Source organism: Somniosus microcephalus, chromosome 8, assembly GCF_052327205.1.
Source record: "Somniosus microcephalus isolate GS21.2 chromosome 8, FLI_Smic_1.0, whole genome shotgun sequence".
In the NCBI taxonomy this organism is placed as follows: Eukaryota; Metazoa; Chordata; class Chondrichthyes; order Squaliformes; family Somniosidae; genus Somniosus; species Somniosus microcephalus.
The window spans coordinates 161,261,570-161,284,191 of NC_140994.1; the positions used below are offsets into that span (position 1 = coordinate 161,261,570).

General features: G+C 50.1%; 1 protein-coding gene across 2 annotated transcripts in view; it reads right to left on the reverse strand.

Annotated features, from left to right (window-relative positions):
- Positions 1–22,622, reverse strand: part of cplx2b (complexin 2b) — a 423,444-nt gene that overhangs the window by 259,086 nt on the left and 141,736 nt on the right. The gene's annotated exons all lie outside the window — the stretch shown is intronic.

Consider the following 22,622-nt stretch of genomic DNA (forward strand, 5'->3'; position numbering starts at 1 on the left):
ACTTTCTCCCTTAGTGTTTTGAAATGAAATGTGAATATACAAAGAACTAAACTTCAAAGTAAATTATAAACCCAATTAATGGAGCAGACTGGGACCATACTAACTTCTCCTTTGATCAGAAAAGTGACAAGTGATAGAAAGACGCAAATAACTCGCCTTCTTATAAATGCGAATGTTGCAGTCTGCGGAGGGTGCCTCGCCCAGCATCCTTGCTAGCGCGTTTGTACAAATTGGGAAGTTAATTTGCACAATCAGTAATAAATAACACTTGGAACCCAGGGCAAGGAATTCTAGCTTATTTACTCGGCGCTCATACGTGTCAGGGTGACTTTTCCTCCTGCAATATTAAGGCATTATTGGTAGCAATATTGTGGTTCTTAAAACGCAGATAGGATGGCTCTGTCCTTAAAATTCCACAGATGCACATGTTTGGAAAGCTCGGCTGGCCCTAGCTCGGCTGGCCGTGGACATGGCACTGACAGCTGTCTGGAGCCCAGGGGTTTGGAGGGACTCGCATCGAACAGCACTTTTAGTATCGGGTTCGAAGGGTTAGGCATCATTATACGCCAGAGGGCTTGATACTGTGTTAGTAAATGAACGTAACTCAAACGAGAGATTCTGTTCGATTTAGTGCTTTTACTGGGGACGATTAGCAATAAAATTATTTTCTTGCAGTATTTATGCCATCATCATGATTCGGAAGAGTGGTTGGCTCCCCATCCCAGAGTAAACAATTGAATTTCCACGCAGCATCGACAATGAATAGTTTGAGCAGGAATCTTATCCGATGCCTTCCACGAGGATGTTAAAACTGACTCACACAGCAGAAAATCCCAAGTCTGCGCTCAAACCTTTGAGCATTCCGCATATATTTACAGCACTGACAGAGTGGATATATTCGACAGCGCAAATCGTTCACTTTCCACCTTATATAAAGCAGAAATGTTGCTTTCTGTTTCTACATTAAAGATATCAGAAAACCTCACCATGCAGCAATAATAGAACCGACTGTATTGTGCCTTTCCTTCAGAAGCGTGTAGGTCTTTAGCAGTGTAATGAACCACGGTGAGCTTGTGGAACTCTTCCGCGCTAATCTAACTGATGACGGGAACCTAAGAGCAATGTATCAAATCACCCAGCCGCTGGCTGTCTCTGAATAGGAAATTTAAACCAATCTTACTTGCAGATTGATCGATGTGCAGAATGTTTCGACCCGAATCCCACAGACCGACAAAACCCTTTGTGCGGGCAGTCCTGAATACTGATCACCGCTAAACCGAACGATCCAGACTCCTTGCTTAGACACCATAGGAAATCTGTACCAGAAAATGTTTCTAGCACCGATACACTTACTACCCACAATTTCCAGCATCAGTAAACACAGGATGAACCTCCTACCAGTTCTGAGCTTGCTGGTATATTCGAACATCTCACTTCATTATTACTGACATGCCTGGCCATTCGGCTAATGTTAATTTAGGTCTTCTAATGTTTGCCTCCACTCGCCTTCATACATTGTTATTAGCAGAGTAAAGGCGTGATGGTTAAACCAGTTTACTGTTGCTTAATGATTATGTAAGGAAACTGTATTCCCTATATTATATAACCCCACTGTACGGACAGGATAGTAAATTAGTTTGAAGCGATCGATCGCTTTTACAGTCTATATGTAATCGCAATTACTCACTATCGATATTTTCTCAACATCACTTGGGCTACAGTCTCGAGCTGTCAGTGAGACCTCCTGCTGAACTGATTTATGTTTACTCGTGACCCACGTTATCAACATTCTCTCCTTATCATTTGAAGCGTCTTTTTCCTGTTCTGAGAGATGTTTTAGGTTCAGTGTGTGCTCGTCAACAATCTCTATCACAAACTTAGAGCCTGAATATGTAAGTGGGAGTTTGTAACGTATGGCAGTAAGCCGTTATGACAGGAACAACAAATATGCTTCCTGGCAGTAACTTCAGATCTACCTGTTGCGGATATTTAATCTGGAAATCCGTGCCATCCACTTACCCGTCTAATTACCCTTCCAACATGGAGGTCATTTTCCACCATACTCTGGCCATTGGAATCGGCTTCAGTTTGAGAGCGTTTCATGCTTTTCATTCTACCTCACTATCGCCTTTAGCTATTCTCATTCTCTGCCTCTTGCGTATGTCTTTTATTTCTTTGATTGCTCTCATTATGATTCCTTTTGTCTCCTGTACCTATCACTTCTGCCATTTGACCGTCTCATGTTCTCCTCCTAAACACTTTGATCATTCGGTAGCTTTTTCTGTGTGTGGTGGTCATGTTCTCCACGCCTTTCTCCAGATCTGTTACTTTTTAAAATGTTGTTCGCCTTTAATATCTTTCAGTTGTGAGGGGAAGGGCCCGGTATCCGAAAGCCCCACGTGTGATCTCTGGCCAGATGGCCCCTGACCTCAATGACTTCAGCCTTCTCGGGTTTTGTTTCAGATGTCCAGCATCTGCAGGCTTTTGCTATTTGAAGATAATCTTCTTCATAGATTGAATGTCATGAGCAAGGAATATGGTTACAGTATTTCATATAAAATGATCGCTTAAAACTGGGACAATGTAAAATTTAAAATCTAACGCTATATTTTACAACAGGCTTCTGTCGTTATTAAAGATTAATAATAGGGACTGACTAGCTACCCTCATAGTCCTTTTTCCAATTACTGTACTGAATTTAGTGCTGTTCCTGTCTGCAATGAATGGACAAGCTACTTCTAAAATAAATGGGATGACTTACTTCGTAATTCAGCTACTGTTTCAAACAACAGGTCCATGGAACTTTTAACATTAAAAGGGAACCGCGACACACTACTGGCATCAACTTGATCACTGCACAAACTCAGTCCCACAGAGAATTCTCATCCTCAAAAATAAACTAGAACACAAACTAGAAGAAGCATCGCGTCCGACCGACGTGATGAACAGTGAAATCGCGTTAACAAATATATATGCCCCTATAAAATAGTTCCTGATTTCTCAAGTTTCTGAAACCCTGGATAAATTAGTGATTTTTTTCCCAGGTGGGCTTTGCACCAACGCAGACTGCTCGTCGCCTGAATTGCTTTCATCTCCTGTTGGGCAAAAACGAACTGCCTGATGCTGTAACTCTAAATCTTACTGAACCGGCAACAAAGCGTCATGATCATTGCTTTCCTCTGCCATTTTCCCCACAGGGGATGGAGCAATGTATCCATTACTGTAATCAGTCACTTATTATTTGCTGGGAAGTATTGTTCCCATTATCATTATTATAACCATCTTCAATTTTCAGTGATCATAAGTAGCACTAATATATTTGTGTATGTGTGTGTATATATATATATATATATAAATACAATATAAAACCAGGAGTAACATATAACAAATATAAACCACCACAACTCTTTCTGTGACTGGAAGACCGCCCAAAACATTTTTTCCCAGTGGTTTTTCTTTTAGTGATTTAGATTTTACTCCTTTAGTTGGATCAATAGCAAAGACCAGCCAAATACAGTTTATGCATTTTACTCACACAGAAAGACCAATTAGCCATGCTTAAATTATCATTTGCTGCTGCTACCTTGGCCACACTGTCAACAAGGGCAGACGTCGATGACGAAGTCCAACACCGCCTTCAGTGTGCCAGTGCAGCCTTCGGTCGCTTGAGGAAGAGAGTGTTTGAAGACCAGGACCTCAAACCCGGCACTAAGCTCATGGTCTACAGAGCAGTAGTGATACCCGCCCTGCTGTATGCCTCAGAGACATGGACCATGTACAGCAGGCACCTTAAAGCACTGGAGAGGTACCACCAATGCTGCCTCCGCAAGATCCTGCAAATCCATTGGCAGGATAGGCCAACATCCCCAGCATCGAAGCTTTGACCACGCTCGATCAGCTCCGATGGATGGGTCAAATTGTCCACATGCTCGATATGAGACTCCCAAAACTAGCACTCTACTCGGAGCTCCGGCACGGCAAGAAAGCCCCAGGTGGGCAGAGGAAATGCTTCAAGGACACCCTCAAAGCCTCCTTGAAAAAGTGTAACATCCCCACCGACACCTGGGAATCCCTGGCCCAAGACCGCACAAAGTGGAGGAGAAGCATCCGGGAAGGTGCCGAACACCTCGAGTCTCTTCGCCGGGAGCAAGCAGAAGCCAAGCGCAGGCAGCGCAAGGAGCGCATGTCAACCCAAGCACCCCACCCACCTGCCTCTTCAACCACCGTCTGCCCCACCTGTGACAGAGACTGTAGGTCCCGCATTGGACTCATCAGTCACCTGCGAACTCATTTTTAATGTGGAAGCAAGTCATCCTCGGTTCCGAGGGACTGCCTAAGAAGACTGGTTCATTTATTTAAAACTGAATATGAATTGCTCGTTAAGTATTGTACACCTGACCGATGGGCTTTAATCCAAGCTGGTGTCTCCAATTTCAGAATTACATGGTGGTTGTGAAATTATAGAAACTGATTTATCTGCTCAGGAACTCAAGGCAAACTTGTATTTATACTGCACACAGAGAATTAGTTAGAGTCAACTATTCGAGAAATTCTCTTTTGATGCATTTACACTGACGGTACCGAAACACATTTGGCAGTAACTTTGTTCTCGGGCCTGGACTGTTAGTGAAAAGACTCAATTTAGGACAGTCAGCTCTATTCTATCATTGGAAACTTAAAAAGCGATCAGAAACCCGAGTTAGGCTGATTTTGCAGTCAATCCACAGACCGACTGGTGTGACCCCAATATAAGTGCTGAATTCCAAACAACATTGAGGTGTAGTGCGCGTGTGCGATGTCAGTAACCAACATGGCAACTAGTGCTTTTCCTATTGAGATAAGCCTGCATTAACCAGGTTAAAGCTGTTTCCCTTAGCATTGCAGACTTATCCTTTCTCATCTTATGGCAAGGGCTGCTATCTACGTTGATTTCCTCCTGGAGCCTCCTCCAGCTGTATTTGACTCTCACTCCCACTTCACATGAACTCTGTGTAAGTGTATATTGGTTCCTCACTGTGGACCACATTTAAAGCTATGGACACTTCTCCAAGTGACATTAACATCGAGAGGCCGACTAAACAGGAGGAGTTCCAAATTGGGAATTCTACCAGTTGCTCTCCAGCTCTCCCAAATCAGTGCCTATGTGCAAACATGTAAAGAAAGAGAACAGCCCAACCCCAACTCTTACTGAATGACCCATAACCAGTCCAGCATGACACGCCCAGTTACAGCTGCCACATGCTGACTGAACATGGTTGATGGCCTCACCCCAAAGTAGCTGTTTGTGAACTCAGTCATATGCTAGGTGTCAAGACTGTAAATTTTCTGAGCAACCAGCAGTGCTGCACTTGTAGAATTACCATTCAGTGAGCAGGTGCCCCCTGACTCTCCTAAATTGGCAATATGAACTCAAGTTTGGCCCAGTTATGCTGCAATTACATTGTTTCCTTGCCTCACATTATATCAAAACTGCTGCCCTTCCACTGAAAATGTGCAATCTTTCCAATTATTCGGTTTGAGTAAAACTTGTTTTATGGCATAAGGTATGAGAGGGAATAAAATCACTTGCCTAAATAACAGTAAACTATTTATGCTACATACATTTTTGGAAATGGAAACCGCAGCAAGTGAGATAATTATCTGAAGTGAGAGGAGGGGTGTGTAGGCCATTAGTGAGTCAGCTTTGCATACAGCCTCTTCAATCACCACATACTGTGATTGCTAAAATCATCTGGAAATACAATAGGAGCCACTTACAGAGGGTATTGTTGCAATACTTGAAACAGTCCCTTTGTAACTGTAGAGTTAGCTCATGTAGAGCTGATACAATTACCACTGACAAATCATGAAGGGTTAAGCATAGCATGCAGTTCACAATAGCACTGACTTTTCCAAATTTCTAAAGTTGACTTTTATAATGTAATAACATCTATATGGTGTATTTTTTCACATTTCCAAGTAACATTGAACTGCAAATTCCCTAAAGTCTCAATTGTATATGAATCAAATGTCGAACATTCTCAGGGCACAGGAGAGAGTCCTAAAAATCGAGTAAAAGTTATTACTGGTAGCGGACTGTTTTTGATGAGTTTCGTTCCATCTCAAACTCTCTCATTATTCTGCCTTTTGTGTGTCAGAGCTACTGTTGTGAAATCACACCTGATAAATGCACAATCTTGAGGGCTGGATTTTGCTGTGAGCAGTGAACTGTTAAACTTACCCATAGACTATCTATGGGGTATTTCACAGCAAGTTGCTGTCAGCCAAACAGAGAAGTGTCCTCTACAGGGCATCTTGAACCTGTGTGAAGAGGGCAAGCAATGGTGTATCTCCTTAACCAATCAGAAGAATCGTTAATGAGCAGCGCAGAATCTGAATGAGGAAGTGTAAGTTAGAATAGTGAAATGTCAAATCAGGTACAGAAAGCAAAATAAAGAGAGCGAAAGAAAGATTGGATTAAGAGAGAGAGATAAAAGAGACAGAAAGAAAAAGTTAAAAAAAAAAATTCTGTTTTTAAATATCCAACATTAATTAAAATCTGAAGAAATGAGACTCCATGCTTGTAGAAGTTAAGTTTCAGTGCATGGAGAGGTTGTTTGGCAGTAATCAAGACTTACAATGCTGTTAATAGGGTACTTACACTGGAATGGACAAGACCTAACATTTTGTGGCATTTTTAGTCTGTATCTATGATGTCAGTACAGGAACTTCACGGCGTTCAATATATTTGTATGGGGAGCCAGATGGTGAAATGCCATTTTTGTGCAACCTCTGGAGGAGCAGCACATCTCTGACAACAACTTGTGGATTTTCGCGTTTCACTGCGCATGCGTGCTCGCCAGAAGTTGCTGTCTGATTTGCATATAAATAATGGTGAACGCTGTTAGCCTTAACGTTATTTTTACAGCAAAATCTGGCCCAATCTAACAAATACTGAACTCAATGAAGCTTTAGCTCTTGATGAGAATTATGATTTTTCATGATTTGAGTTTGAACTCCGTTTCAGGTAACCACAAACTCAGTGGGGGGAATTTTTTGTGGGGGTTGGGGAGGTCAGCGGGCACGTTTGCTGGCGAGTCGGATGGAAAAACCTTTTTTTGACAGGTCGGGAACCCGCTGTCAATCCGCAGCCATGCGACTTTCACAGGTGTTGGGTCTGTCAACACTGAACAGACCCGACACGCAGTGGCGGGGGAGGCAATTTAGGTCATTATGACCTTGTTAACAGCCACATACAAGTATGAGCCCACCTTTAAATTTTACGAGGTCGCCCACGGGTTCCACGCTGCTCGGAGATCACATCAGGTAAGCAGGTTGGGAGTTGTGTTACCATGAAATCATCTCTTTACTTGACAGCTGCAAATGTGCTATAAAAGTTCCCATCTCATAGCTGTTCATTTTCCAAGCTCAGAAGCTGTTGCTTACTGCATTTGGAAGACATATTGAGCTTTATGCAGGTTGCAAGTATTTGGAGTAAACTCTCTATCCAGTGTCACCTCATTGGAACAACCTCTCTCACCATTGACAGATTGCTTCTGTCATCTCAACTTCACCTACCATCTATTCCATAAGCATCAGTGCCCTTGAATCTATCTCACCTTGGTCCTCAGAATCCCACCACGATCAGCCCCAACACCAGCAGCACCAGGCATACCAGCAGCACCAACAACACCACCAACCTTCTCCGCAATCAGTTGATGCTGCACAGGACACAGGGCATCAACACCCAACCACGTTGCTGCCCAGAATGCCAGGGATGGCCTCACCATGGCTAGATTTACTTCAGTTGATGCTGTACACCCTGGCTGTCACATGATGTGCCAGGTTGGCACCACCCCACACCAACACCATAAAGCATCCCTACAATGCCCAAGCCATTCTTTTCACACTCATGACCATTGTGGTGGGTACCGTTATATCTCACCATTCATTGCAACTCACTAAGCCACTTCCAAAAGTGCACACAAATCTGTCTAACAATGCAAACTGTTGAAAATAAAGATTTCAATGTTTGACAGCACATTAACAGAAATTTCACATGAACATTGGCTAAAAGACACAAGTGCCTACCCTTGTGTGTTGTTAGTTGATATGATTGGACTAGGATGAGGGTGAGGGTGAGGGGTGGCTAGTGAGATGGGGAAGTGATAATGTAGATGGAGGGGGATGGGTGGAGGTGCAAGGTAAGTTGGTGTGAGTAAGGATGTGCAGGAGTAGGGTAGGGAAGGCAGAGTGATGGGCATGTGATGAGTGGCACAGCAGGATGAGGTTGAGTGTGGCTTTGTAGTAACGTTTCATGGTCTACTGAGATCATTGAAAGATTTGCACCACTGCAGCCTGGTCCTCCTGACAACATCCCTGCTTATGTCCTCCCGTGCAATGTATAACCAGGCTGCATTGATCTCCTGGGGAGGTCTCTTCTGCCCACTGGAATGGAACAGAACCTCCCTGCATGCTGTGACTCCCTCCATAAGCATAAGTATATGGAGGGAGTCATGGGAGAGCCTGGGTACAGCCGTGCACTTCTGTGCAGTGCTTGTCAGTGTTTGCAGCACCTCAATGCTGTAGAACACTGACAGCACAACTGCCAAAATAAATTTGCGCATGATCCCTTTAAGGAAACCAGCTGATAACGCATCATGAAATGACGTCATCAGACCCGCTTCCTTCAATTGGCCGGCAAACGCGCTGGGCAGGCTTAACAAGCCCAATCATCGTAAAATCACTTTGGACAGCGGGCTGGAGCCAGCAGCGAGGCTGGGACCTGCCATCGACCCTGGCCGCACCGAACCCGCCGAGGATGGGGAAATCAAGGTCCATGCCTCAGACCCATTGGGCATCTACTAACTTTCCTAAATTGCAAGGAAACATGGCATATTCTGACATTGTACTTCAAGGGAATTAGATGTATGCATACCTCAATAGTGCCAGGGATTAGATACACACAAAATAACAACAGAAAATGCTGGAAAAACTCAGCAGGTCAGGCAACATCCGTGGAGAGAAATTTGAGTTGACGTTTCGGGTTTGACCCTTCTTCAAAACTGATACACACATCTCTGGACATCTCAACCCACTAAGAATGCTAATGATTACCCCACTACTAGATGCATTCCAATAGAACAGTGGGAAAACTCGTACCAGATTTCAAAAGGGCAAACTTCACTAAAGTAGCAGGCAATTTGGAATGTGTTAATTGGCTAACCCTACTGGGTGGTGATAAGTCTAATGTAGAATACAAATAGAAAGATTTTAAGAGCAAGATAAAAAATGTGAAAGACAAATATGTACCCAATGTCAAAAGAAGGGAGTGTGGTACAAAAAATCCAAGGTGGCTGACTGGCCATGTACAAAAACAAATAAGATGTAAACAGCAAAGTTTCTACAAATTAAAGGCATCTAATACCCAACTAAACAGAGTTAAGTACAAGGGCCAGCTATAGAAAACAAAGGCTGCTATTAGATCATCTAAAAGGATAATGGAAAAGAGGGATCGTAGACAATTGTGGAAGTGAAGGGAAAAGCTTTTTCAGTTATATGAAGAGTCAGAGAACTTTCAAAGACTGTATTAGACCACTGAAGTATGTTCAAGAACAGGTTACCAAGGACTCGAGGGGTATGAGGGAAATATTAATGGGCACTTTACATCAATCTTCACTCTTAAAGACAGTGCTCGACTGATAGAACTTAATGATGATGTTAATAATAAAACTAATAATATTAACATATATGAATATATTAACATATATGAACATATTATTTTTTAGATAGATTTAAGAACCTGAAAATAGATAGAGCAGTTGGGCCAGATGATATCCACCTGAGGGTCATAGAAACATAGAAACATAGAAGATAGGAGCAGGAGTAGGCCATTCGGCCCCTCGAGCCTGCTCCGCCATTCAATGAGATCATGGCTGATCATCCAAATTCAGTACCCCATTCCTGCCTTCTCCCCATATCTCTTGATCCCTTTAGCCTTAAGAAATATATCCAACTCCTTCTTGAATATATTTAACTAGCTGAAGTGCCCGGCAGTGCCGAGGGTTTTTTGAGGGCATGTTGTTGTTGGAAGAGAGAGAGAGAGCGACTGGGGGGAAGAGAGAGAGACTGGGGGAAAGAGAGAGAGAGACTGGGGGAAAGAGAGAGAGAGACTGGGGGAGAGAGAGAGAGACTGGGGGAGAGAGAGAGAGACTGGGGAGAGAGAGAGAGACTGGGGGGAGAGAGAGAGACTGGGGGAGAGAGAGAGTGACTGGGGGAGAGAGAGAGAGACTGGAGGAGAGAGAGAGAGAGACTGGGGGAGAGAGAGAGGGAGACTGGGGGAGAGAGAGAGACTGGGGGAGAGAGAGAGAGACAGGGGGAGAGAGAGAGAGAGAGAGAGAGACAGGGGGAGAGAGAGACTGGGGGAAGAGAGAGAGACTGGGGAGAGAGAGAGAGACTGGGGAGAGAGAGAGACTGGGGAGAGAGAGAGAGTGGGGGAGAGAGAGAGAGAGAGAGTGGGGGAGAGAGAGAGTGGGGGAGAGAGAGAGAGAGTGGGGGAGAGAGAGAGTGGGGGAGAGAGAGAGGGGGAGAGAGAGAGAGTGGGGGAGAGAGAGAGAGAGTGGGGGAGAGAGAGTGGGAGAGAGAGAGAGAGAGTGGGGGAGAGAGAGAGAGTGGGGGGAGAGAGAGAGTGGGGGAGAGAGAGAGAGAGTGGGGGAGAGAGGGGGGAGAGAGAGAGAGAGTGGGGGAGAGAGAGAGTGAGGGAGAGAGAGAGAGAGTGGGGGAGAGAGAGAGAGTGGGGGAGAGAGAGAGAGAGTGGGGGAGAGAGAGAGAGAGTGGGGGAGAGAGTGGGGGAGAGAGAGAGTGGGGGAGAGAGAGAGTGGGAGAGAGAGAGAGAGTGGGGGAGAGAGAGAGAGTGGGGGAGAGAGAGAGAGAGTGGGGGAGAGAGAGAGAGGGGGAGAGAGAGAGAGAGTGGGGGAGAGAGAGAGTGAGGGAGAGAGAGAGAGAGTGGGGGAGAGAGAGAGAGTGGGGGAGAGAGAGAGAGAGTGGGGGAGAGAGAGAGAGAGTGGGGGAGAGAGTGGGGGAGAGAGAGAGTGGGGGAGAGAGAGAGTGGGGGAGAGAGAGAGTGGGAGAGAGAGAGAGAGTGGGGGAGAGAGAGAGAGTGGGGGAGAGAGAGAGAGTGGGGGAGAGAGAGAGTGGGGGAGAGAGAGAGTGGGGGAGAGAGAGACAGAGAGTGGGGGAGAGAGAGAGTGGGGGAGAGAGAGTGAGTGCGTGAGAGAGAGAGGGGGAGAGAGAGAGAGTGGGGGAGAGAGAGAGAGAGTGGGGGAGAGAGAGAGAGAGTGGGGGAGAGAGAGAGTGGGGGAGAGAGAGAGAGTGGGGGAGAGAGAGAGAGAGTGGGAGTGTGAGAGAGAGAGTGAGAGAGAGTGGGAGTGTGAGAGAGAGACTGAGAGTGTGAGAGAGAGTGAGGAAGAGGGAAGAGAGAAATTACGTAACACTAGCGGCACACTATGTTACAGCTTGCCATAAACAGAGGGACAACCACTAAATATAAGAAAAGAGTATATATAAATTATATGAAAGTATATTTATACACTCAGGGATATATCTGTTTATACAATGTATGGATAGATCTGTATTTTTGTGAACAAACATGAATGTTTTCCAATGCTTTGGCAACATAAGATGTAACTTGTCATGCCAATAAAGCGATTTGAATTGAATTGAATTGAAATTGAGAGAGAGAGACAAAGAGAGAGGGAGAGAGAGACAGAGAGAGAGAGGGAGAGAGAGACAGAGGGAAAGAGAGAGAGGCAGAGAGGGAAGGAGAGAGAGAGGGAAGGAGAGAAAGGGGAAAGGGGTGGGGGAAAGGGGGAAAGGGGGGGTGGGAGGGGGGAAAGGGAGGGGGGAAGGGGGGGTGGGAGGGGGGAAAGAGGGGTGGGTGAGAAAGGGGGGTTGGGAGGGGGGGAAAGGGGGGGTGGGAGGGGGGGAAAGGGGGGGTGGGAGGGGGGAAAGGGGGGTGGGAGGGGGAGGGGGGCAAAGGGGGGGTGGGAGGGGGAGGGGGGCAAAGGGGGGGTGGGAGGGGGTGGGGGGAAAAGGGTGTGTGTGGGGGGAGGGGCTGTGTGGGGGTGAAGGGGGTGTGTGGGGGGGAAGGGGTGTGTGTGGGGGGAAGGGGGGGGTGTGGGAGTGGGGGAAGGGGTGTGTGGGAGGGGGAAGGGGGGTGTGGGAAAGGGGGAAGGGGGGTGTGGGAAGGGGGGAAGAGGGGGTGTGGGAAGGGGGGAAGGGGGTGTGTGTGGGGGAAGGGGTGTGTGGGAGGGGTGGGGAAGGGGGTGTGTGGGGGGGAAGGGTGTTTGTGGGAGGGGGGAAGGGGGTGTGTGGGGGGAAGGGGGGATGTGGGAAGGGGGGAAGGGGGGTGTGGGAAGGGGGGAAGGGGGTGTGTGGGGGGGAAGGGTGGTGTGGGAAGGGGGGAGGGGGTGTGTGGGGGGGGGGAAGGGTGTGTGTGGGAGGGGGGAAGGGTATGTGTGGGGGAAGGGGGTGTGTGGGGGGGGAAGGGGGTGTGTGGGAGGGGGAAGGGGGTGTGTGGGAGGGGGAAGGGGGTGTGTTGCGGGGGAAGGGGGTGTGTGGGAGGTGGGGAAGGGGGTGTATTGGAAGGGGGGGAAGGGGGTTGTGGGAGCAGGGGTGAAGGGAGTGTGTGGGAGGGGGGTGAAGGGGGTGTGTGGGAGGGGGGGGAAGGGGGTGTGGGGGGGGAAGTGGGGGGAAAGGGAGAGGGGGAGCCAGCAGACCCTCTCCCCTCTGCCAGTATTGGTTCCTGTCTGGGCCGGAAGCCTGGGACTGGAGTTGCGCTGCCAGCCATTGGAGAAGTCTAGGCCTTGGACCCCTGCACTGACATGGCCCAGCTTACCTTTTAATACCTTGAAACATGAAACTTAAAGTACTTATAAAACATTTTTGGTAAATCTTTCTATAACATACATTTTATAACCTCACCAATCATTTTATTAAAAAAGGGGTCCTCACCTGTCGGTGTGTTGTATTACAAACAACAATGGCCGCCGCTTGCTGTTCAGTTGGAAAGATTAGGCCCCACCCACACACTCGATTGTCTCTCCAGGACCCGATTGGGAGCACTGAAGCCCCACCCACTCTATGTTCCTGTACTAAGATGGCCGCGCATGCACTCTGTTACACACTGAATCAAAATGGCATCGCACTGAAACTTTTTGCCCTCCTTGACAAAGATGGCTGCTGTTAACCTGGGGCTGTCAGCAGAAGAAATCCCCTCAGCTGCAAACACGGGACCTTCAGATAATTATTCGGGGCTTGTGACCTACCCCAGTTGCTTATGAAGTCTCCCCACCTACCGACCCCGGGAATGGAGCGGAGGCAGCAGACCCTCCCCACTCTGCCAGTGTTGGTCACTGTCTAGGCCGGGAGCCTGGGACTGGAATTGCGCTGCTGGCGGTTGGAGAAGCCTAGGCACCAGGCCCCCGCACTGACATGGCCCCAAGAAATAAATCACATACTGGACTCATTTATTACATGCAAATTATATAATGAGCTAGTTGGGCTCCTAAGTACCAAATTTGTGCTGGATAAAATCCCCTCCACACACACAGAAAGTGGGAAAAATAAATCAATAGTTAGTAGTTAGGAATCAAGATGGCTGACACTCACCTAGGTTCAGAATGATAAGGCCCGCCCACACATGCACCGATTGGTCAACCGTCAGGTCACTGAAGTGTAGGATTGGTCAATGGTCCTGTCACTCGAATGTAGGATGGCCCACCCGCACACACAATGAACCCGCCCCCACTCGATGCAAATGAGTGGATAATGAGTGGAATTTTGAACGTTTTTTGGATACCGTCGGTACAATTTTTGTCTGACCAAAAAGTAAATATGCCGACAAGAGATCCCTAATGATGAGCTTTCTTTTGATATAACATATGTGTAGGTACGCTCTATAACTTTTGATTGTATAGCCGGACAGGCAGACAGACAGACAGAGAGACAGACAGACAGAGAGACATAGGCCGAGAAATTGGGTTGGGGCGCCAAAGTGGCGCAAAAGTCGCCTGAGCGCAGGATTTAGCGCAGCGATCAGAGTAATTCCGATCGCCAGAAATTCAGTTTCAGTGCCGCTCGAGGGACACGGGGCGAGGCTCAAGGCGTTCCACATCCCTCTTAGGGCACTGAAACTGATTATCGCAGCGCAACGTGTTAAGGGGGAGGTGCCTGCAACAGCACGATCCCCGATCGCGAGTGCCGGCAAATGAGCCCGGCACCAAGGAGAAGTGCCGGGCTCTTGGGAAACAGCCGGCAATGCCGCGGGGGGGGGTGGTTAGGAGGCCAGGGATGGAGGTGCTGGCAGGCGGCCGCCAAAAAAGCGGCCGTCCTGCACCTCCACCTTAACTTGTGCCGCTGCCGGCACAGTAAGGCCCCATGAACCGGGCGCAGGTAGCGAGTGGCGCAACTGCAGCGTTCACTACCAAATATCGCGAACGGGGCACGAATGGAGTGCTGCGCACACCGATGATGTCATCGGTGGCGGTGCAGCGCAAAAGCCTAACGCCACCATTAGCGCCCCTACTGAATATCGCGGGAGACGCAGGCAGTGGCGCTACAGCCACTGACTGCCTCTTTAGGCACTAACAGGCAGCGCTACTCACCCAATTTCTCCCCCATACTGTTTTATATATATAGATGAATTGGCCTCCACTGGCTTCTGTGGTAGAGAATTCCACAGGTTCACCACTCTCTGGGTGAAGAAATTCCTCCTCATCTCAGTTTTAAATGGCTTACCCCTTATCCTTAGACTATGACCCCTAGTTCTGGACTCCCTGGCCATCGGGAACATCCTTCCTGCATCTAGTCTGTCCAGGCCTGACAGAATTTTATAGGTTTCGATGAGATCCCCTCTCAATCTTCTAAACTCCAGTGAGTACAAGCTCAATCGACCCAATCTCTCCTCGTACGTCATTCCTGCCATCCCTAGTGAATCTTCGCTGCACTCCTTCCATGGCAAGGACGTCCTTCCTCAGATAAGGCGACCAAAACTGCACACAATACTCAAGGTGCGGTCTCACCAAGGCCCTGTACAACTGCAGCAAGACATTGTAGGAGTCCACGTACTCCTAGCAAAAAATATTGAACTCGGAGAGGTTCAACAGAAAAGGTTTAATTGTTGAGGCTGCATGCTGAACACAAAATGGAGTCCCAGACCACACAAATACAACTGCCTTTAATCAGTGCATAGCTTCGACTCCTCCTCCCCCGCTCTGGGCTTAACTATATGCAGACCGAGTTTCTTAAAGGTGTGATGCTTCTTAAAGGCATGACGCCTGATTTATAGTCTACGGACCGGAAAGCAGACTGTGTCCATTCTGTGATCGGTATGCCACACAGCTCCCCCCAGAATCCGCTAGTAGGGAGTGTACGAACCGGCATGGTGGCTTGATGGCATGGCCGGAACGGCTCTTGGCGGTTGGTGTCGGGAGCGGGGCGGTCGGACGCGTCGGGCTCTTAGGCGGTCTGCCCCGCGGTGGGGGTTGGCCCACTTGAATGGGTTCATCGGGCTCTAGGTGCGTCAGCTTGAGCTGGTCGACTGACACCTTGTCAGTTCTGGCGCCCACTTCGAGGAGGAAGAACTTGTTCCCCATCTGGAGTACCTTGTAGGGTCCGTCGTATGGGGGCCGTAAAGGTCCTCGGTGGGCGTCATGGCGCACGAAAACAAAATTGGCCATGTGCAGGCTAGGTGGTACGCGGGTTGCTGGTCCGCCGTGCCGGCCGTTGGTACCAGAGCGAACTGTTGTGCTCGGTTGGCGAAAGCGCGGCGTTGCTGGTCAGCCAACCAGGGGGTCGTGGCGGTGGGCAGGAACTCTCCGGGTACGCGCAGCGGCTGGCCATACACGAGTTCCGCCGCCGAGGCTTGCAGGTCTTCCTTGACCGCGGAGCGTAGGCCGAGTAGCACCCACGGGAGGCGGTCGACCCAAGCCTCATCCTCGAGGCTGGCGCGGAGGGACGCCTTCATGGACCTGTGGAATCGCTCACACAGTCGGTTGGCTTGGGGGTGGTAAGCCGTGGTGTGGTAAACGGCCACCCCGAGGTTTCGGGCGATGGCAGCCCACAGATCAGAGGTGAACTGCGGGCCTCTATCCGACGTCATGTCGGAGGGGACGCCGAACCGAGCGACCCAGGTACCGATGAACACCCTCGCGATGTCGGCGGTGGTGGTGGACGTCAGTGGAATGGCCTCGGGCCAGCGGGTGGTACGGTCCACGATTGTCAGCAGGTGCGTGTGACCTTGTGATGGCGGCAGGGGGCCGACGAGGTCGATGTGGACGTGGTCGAACCTCCTTTCTGGCATGGTGAACTCCTCGAGTGGGGCTTTGACGTGCTGGTGGATTTTGGCATGCTGGCAAGCTATGCAGGAGTTGGCCCAGGCGAGCACATCTTTGCGCAGGCCGCGCCAGACAAATCGGTTGGCCACCAGTCTAATGGACGCGCGGGTGCCGGGGTGTGAGAGGCCGTGGACGATGTCGAACACCCGTTTTCGCCAGGACGCCGGGACTACGGGGCGGGGTTGCGCCAAGGAGGTGTCGCATTTGACTGTGACGGCGGACGGGCCGCAGGCGACGTCGGTCAGTCGCAGCCCTGAAAGGGTTGTGGGCGCGGAGAGCAGATCGGGGTCGGTGCGTTGCTCCGCTGCCAGTTGAGCATAGTCCACTGCCAGGTGGACGCCGTGGACGGCGGGGCAGGATAGGCAGTTGGCCACCACGTTGTCTCGACCGGAGACGTGCCGGATGTCCGTGGTGAATTCGGAAACCGCGGCGAGCTGGCGTTGTTGCCTGGCTGACCACGGGTCCGCAGATTTCGCCATCGCGAATGTCAGGGGTTTATGGTCGACAAACGCGGTGAAGGGGCGGCCCTCCAGAAGAAATCTAAAATGGCGGACTGCCAGGTACAGTGCGAGGAGCTCGCGGTCAAAGGCGCTGTATTTGGCCTCCGGGGGGCGCAGTTGGCGGCTGAAAAAGGTCAGCGGTTGCCAGGCCCCGTCGACCCACTGTTCGTACACGGCGCCGACCGCGTGGTCGGAGGCGTCCGTGGTGAGGGTCACCCTGGCGTTGGGCTGTGGGTGAGCGAGCATGGTGGCGTCGGCGAGCGCCTTTTTGGTCGAGTCGAAAGCGGTCAACATGTCCGCCGACCACTCGATCGCCATTCTGTCTTTCTTACGCCGGAGGGCTTCGTATAGGGGCCGCATGAGGGAGGCCGCTCCGGGAATGAAGCGGTTGTAAAAGTTGATCATCCCCAAGAACTCCTGGAGGCCTTTGATGGTGGTAGGCCGGGGGAACTGCTGGACGGCTTGCACCTTGGCGGGCAGGGGAATGGCTCCGTCCTGCGTGATGTGGTGGCCGAGGAATTTGATCCTGCTGGGGCCGAATTGGCATTTGGCTGGGCTGATGATGAGCCCGTGCTCACTGAGCCGCTGGAACAGGGTGCAGAGGTGCTCGATGTGTTCCTGATTGGAGGAACTAGCTACCAGGATGTCATCCAGGTAGACAAAGAGGAACTTCAGGTCCCGGAGGACGGAGTCCATGAGCCGCTGGAAGGCCTGGGCCGCGTTTTTGAGGCCGAAGGGAATTCGGAGGAACTCGAATAGCCCAAAAGGGGTGATTATGGCCGTCTTGGGAACGTCCGTTGGCTGGACTGGCACTTGATGGTAACCGCGCACCAGGTCGACTTTGGAGAAGACCGAGCGGCCGGCCAGTCTAGCCGAGAAGTCCTGAATGTGCGGTATGGGGTACCGATCCGGCGTGGTGGCGTCGTTTAGGCGCCGGTAGTCCCCGCAGGGGCGCCATCCCCCGTTGGGTTTGGTGACGATGTGGAGTGGGGAGGCCCAGGGGCTGTTGGAGCGGCGGATGATGCCGAGCTGTTCCATTGTGGCGAACTCGGCCCGCGCGATCTCCAGCTTGGCCGGGTCCAGCCTGCGGGCGTGGGCATACACCGGTGGGCCTGTGGTGGGGATGAAGTGTTCTACCCCGTGTTTAGCAACCTTCGCGGAGAAGGTTGGGTTGGTGAGGGCTGGGTACTCAGCCAGGAGTGCTGAGTAGTCGTCCGTTGAGCGGGTGCGGCACTGCCACACCATTTCGGCGGGTTGGGGAGGGACCATGGCGCCCGGGACAGATGACATGGTGTTCATGTCCACGAGGCGGCGCCGAGGCATGTCGACCAACAGGCCATGGGCGCACAGGAAATCCGCACCGAGGAGCGGGGAGAGCACCTTGGCGGTGATAAACGCCAAATGGTAGCGGCGGCCTGCGAAGTCGATGGTGACGGTGCGGGTGCCGTACATTCGGATGTCGGTGCCGTTGGCGGCAGCCAGCGTGGGGCCGCGGCTGCCTCGCTGGATCTCGAGGGTGGACGTGGGGATGATGCTGCGCTGCGCGCCCGTGTCGCATAGGAAACGGCGTCCGGAGGCGCTGTCCGTAACGTACAGCAGCGCGCCTGCCTGCCCCACGGCCATCGTGTAGGCCGGTGTGGGGGCGGTTGGAAACGTGCAGGGATGGCTGCAGCGGCGTGCCCGTGCGCCGAACCGGGTATGGAAGTAGCAGTAGCCCTGGGTCAGAGGGCTTGGGGAACGTGGGGGCCTGGGGGGCCTCGTGGCCGAGCTGTGTGGCCGCGTGATAGAAGGTGGAGCGCGCGCCGACGCTGCAGAGGCCAGGTCGGGGGTGACGGCGTGGTTGGAGCTGGCGGACAGGAGCTTATCGGCTTCGTGGCCAGGACCTCGAGGTCCATGAGGCTGGACGCCATGATCGCCGGGTGGTTGCTGGGAGATAGTTGGCGGATAAAGAGCGTGCGGAAGAGGGAGCCGGGCAGTTTCTTGTCGGTCAGAGCAAGCATGTGTGCGAGCAAGTCTGACGGCGTGGAGTCACCGAGGCCCGGGAGGTCGAGGAGGTGGCAGTTGCGTAAGAATTGGGAGACTGTGAATTTTTTAATGAGCGCAGCCTTGAGATGTGCGTACTTGCCTTCCTCCAGAAGGTTTTGTAGTGTTGTCCAGACTTTCGTGATTGTGGAGCTGCCCAGGGAGGCGAGGAGGTAGTCATACATCATTGCGTCGGCGGTGATGCCGCGGAGTCGGAATTGCGATTCGGCTTGAAGGAACCAGGCGGCGGCCAGGTTCTCCCAGAACTCCGGCAGCTTCACAGAAACTGCGTTTGTGTCAGCCATGGTTACGCTTAGGAGTCGTCCTGAGCGTCGGGGTTACCAATGTAGGAGTCCACGTACTCCTAGCAAAAAATACTGAACTCGGAGAGGTTCAACAGAAAAGGTTTAATTGTTGAGGCTGCATGCTGTACACAAAATGGAGTCCCAGACCACACAAAGTACAACTGCCTTTAATCAGTGCACAGCTTCAACTCCTCCTCCCCCGCTCTGGGCTTAACTATATGCAGACCGAGTTTCTTAAAGGTGTGATGCTTCTTAAAGGCATGACGCCTGATTGAGGCAGAAAGCACCTCTTACAAAAGGTAGGTACGGTAAGGAATTCAGGGCCAGAGTAATCTCCTGGACTAGTTTTTATCGCCTGGGGTAGGGATGGGGGGTAGGGGGTGATTTCCCAGATTTTAAGAGGTATTTCCTAGATTTTGTTTCCCCAAATTGGCCTGGGATTTTACCTGTTTTTTGCCTCTCCCAGGAGATCACATGGTTTTTGGATGGGTTGGAGCGTGTATATATTGTGATGCACGAGATATCATAATTGTCTGGATCAGGCTGGATGGACCATAGGGTCTATTTTTCTGTCCATCATTGTTCATATGTTCGTAAATCAAAACACACTAGGACAGAAGGGAGGCTTTAACCTGACTAGACTGTCATAAATTCGATATCTCTCCAATGCCTCAAATGGACCACGTAAATTACAAGACCTTTTTTGGTCAGTGGCTCCAGCCACAGGTGCAACTTGCTCACACTTTACCTGCCTTTATTGTAGGAAATATATGGTAAGGCAGAGAAATGATGATACATATGTGAAAATAACTTTTTGTACCACTGACAGCAATTTTTTTTAAAAGCATAGGTTAAAATGATGCCATCTAAACATCGCATGCTATATTGGAATTACCAAACTGAAAGCTATTTAAATTAGATATTATGCAAGAACTTATGAATGCAGTCAAAACTGGCCATTTGGTTTGGATCTTACTTCTAGCTTTACCTTAACATGGTCCATTTTACCATTCAATATTGCATCAATGTTAAAAGAGGCCCTAACACAGTCTGTAATGAACACAAACCTACTTGGTAATGATTTGTTAATGATTACCTAAACAGGGGTTTTCTATATGTTTTTCAATGCGAACATAAATAATTTTCAGAAAATTTTAGCAATGCACATTAGATCCGAGATATATTTTCCCATGAGGAAACATCATTTAAAGTTCAATTAAACACTTTATAGTTTCTTAGTACTTGAGCACTTCCTCAACTGAGATATCTACCAGCACCATGGGAACCATTTATTTCCTTTCATCCTGGTCCACAGATTCGGAGGAACAGAACCAGGAACAATAGCAGCAGCAACAACAGAAGCGCTAACGTCCTCCTCAGCCACCTGATGGTGCACAGGGCAAAAGGCAGGCCTGCACGTCGCCACAGGAGATACCCCCGAGGATGACCTTCCTCAACATGACTGAGCAGCAGTGTCAAAGGAGGCTGAGACTTGCGCAAGAGGTAGTTGTTGACATCTGCACAATGCTGCACCAACACCTGGAGCCCAGAGGAGCGGGTGGACACTCCTTACCAGTGATTGTCAAAGTCACCACTGCCCTCAATTTTTTTGCTTCAGGGTCCTTCCAGGGCTCATAAGCAGACATTAGCGGCATCTCCCAGTCAGCCGCACACACTTGCATTACGCAGGTAACCGATGCCCTCTTTGCAAAGGCACACAATTACATCCACTTCTCCACGGATGAAGCAAGTGTAACCGCGCATGCGGTTGTCTTTGCAAATATGGCAGGCTTGCCAAGGGTGCAGGGCGTCATAGACTGCACACATGTGGCCCTTAGGGCACCCCATCACAACCCAGCTGTTTTTGTCAACCGCAAGGACTTCCACTCCCTTAACATGCAGCTGGTGTGTAACCACAGGAAGAACATTTTGCATGTTTGCGCGAAGTACCCTGGCAGTTGTCATGACTCGTTCATCCTGCGGCAATCGACTGTGCCTCTGCTCTTCAATCCGCCAACACAACTTTCCGGATGGCTACTTGGAGACAAGGGTTATCCCCTGAAGACATGGCTGATGACGCCAATGAGGAGGTCATCAAATGAAGCTGAGGAGTGCTACAATGCCAGCCACATTTTGACCATATCCATAATCGAGCACATTGCTGCCCGGGATGCTAGGGATGCACTAATCTTTGCCAGATTCGCTTAGGTAGATGAATCAAACACATATGGCTGGCATCTTCTTATCACACCATAGACAATGTACAAGAACCTATGGGTTCCTATCACTCTCACCACCATCATTACAAATGCAAGTCACCCTGAGCCCTCAATGTGCAACTTTCATTTCCCAGATCACATAGGCCAGAACTTCAGCTGTTTGCCATCACTTCTGTTTATTCAATGCATAAAGGATAACAATGGCAAAAATTAAACACAACACAACAGAACACCCAAGTGACTACCCTTGTGACTAATTGTGCTTTATCTTCCTCTTACACATGCTTCTACGTGGTGCTTCCCCTGTGACTTCAGCAGATGTGGAGGCATCTTGCTCACTTTCATGCTGCTCCTGCTTCGACACCTTTGGCGGGTATCCTCTGGGTTTGCGAGCCTGTGAGGGCTCGGCAACAGTCTGCTCCTCCTGCGTCTGTGCAGGGGCTGAGACGCCCATCTCAGTTGGGTGAGGACTCTGGTGGGGCTCTGACTGAGGGCTACTCAGTGGCATGGGAGTGTGAGCGCTTGGAGAGGAGCCCCCACTTCCTTGTTGCCTGCCACCAACATCCCTCTCATGGGTCAGCCCCACTTTAGTGCTAGCAAGTGGCTTGACAGCACCTTGCTGCATATCAGGGAGACCACTTTGACCCATCTCTGCACTGGCAGTCCTACTCAAAAGGACTTCCATGAAGCTCTGGTTTCTCTGCTCAATAGCTGCCCATCGCTCCTCCAGAGATGTCAGTCTATTCTGAACATTCACCATGTTTTCCTGACTCTGGCAACTTATTTCCTCCATGACCATAGCCAGCCTTTCCGTGGAGGTTGCCATCCTTTCCATGGTGGTGCGTTCATGCGCCATTGACTCCACAAAGGCACTGCTCATGTTAGACATGGACTCCTCCATCCTCTCCACACTCACAGTAACCCTGGATGCAAAACCTGCCAGAGCTCCTGCACTTGTTCCTGGAGTTCCAGCACTGGTCTCTTTCTAGATGGACCCAGAGGCACAGGGTCCACATGCAGCTGAGCAGAGCTGATGGCGCCCTGCGGCCTGCGACGAGGAATCTCCACTGCTGTCCCTGTCTCCACCATCTGCTGATGCTCATTTGTGAGCTGTGATACACCAGGTGACAACACTACTCTATGTCGCGAAAGTCCCACCGAGGTGTGCGTATCCTCGCTGGTGCTGGGTGCACTGAATTCTGC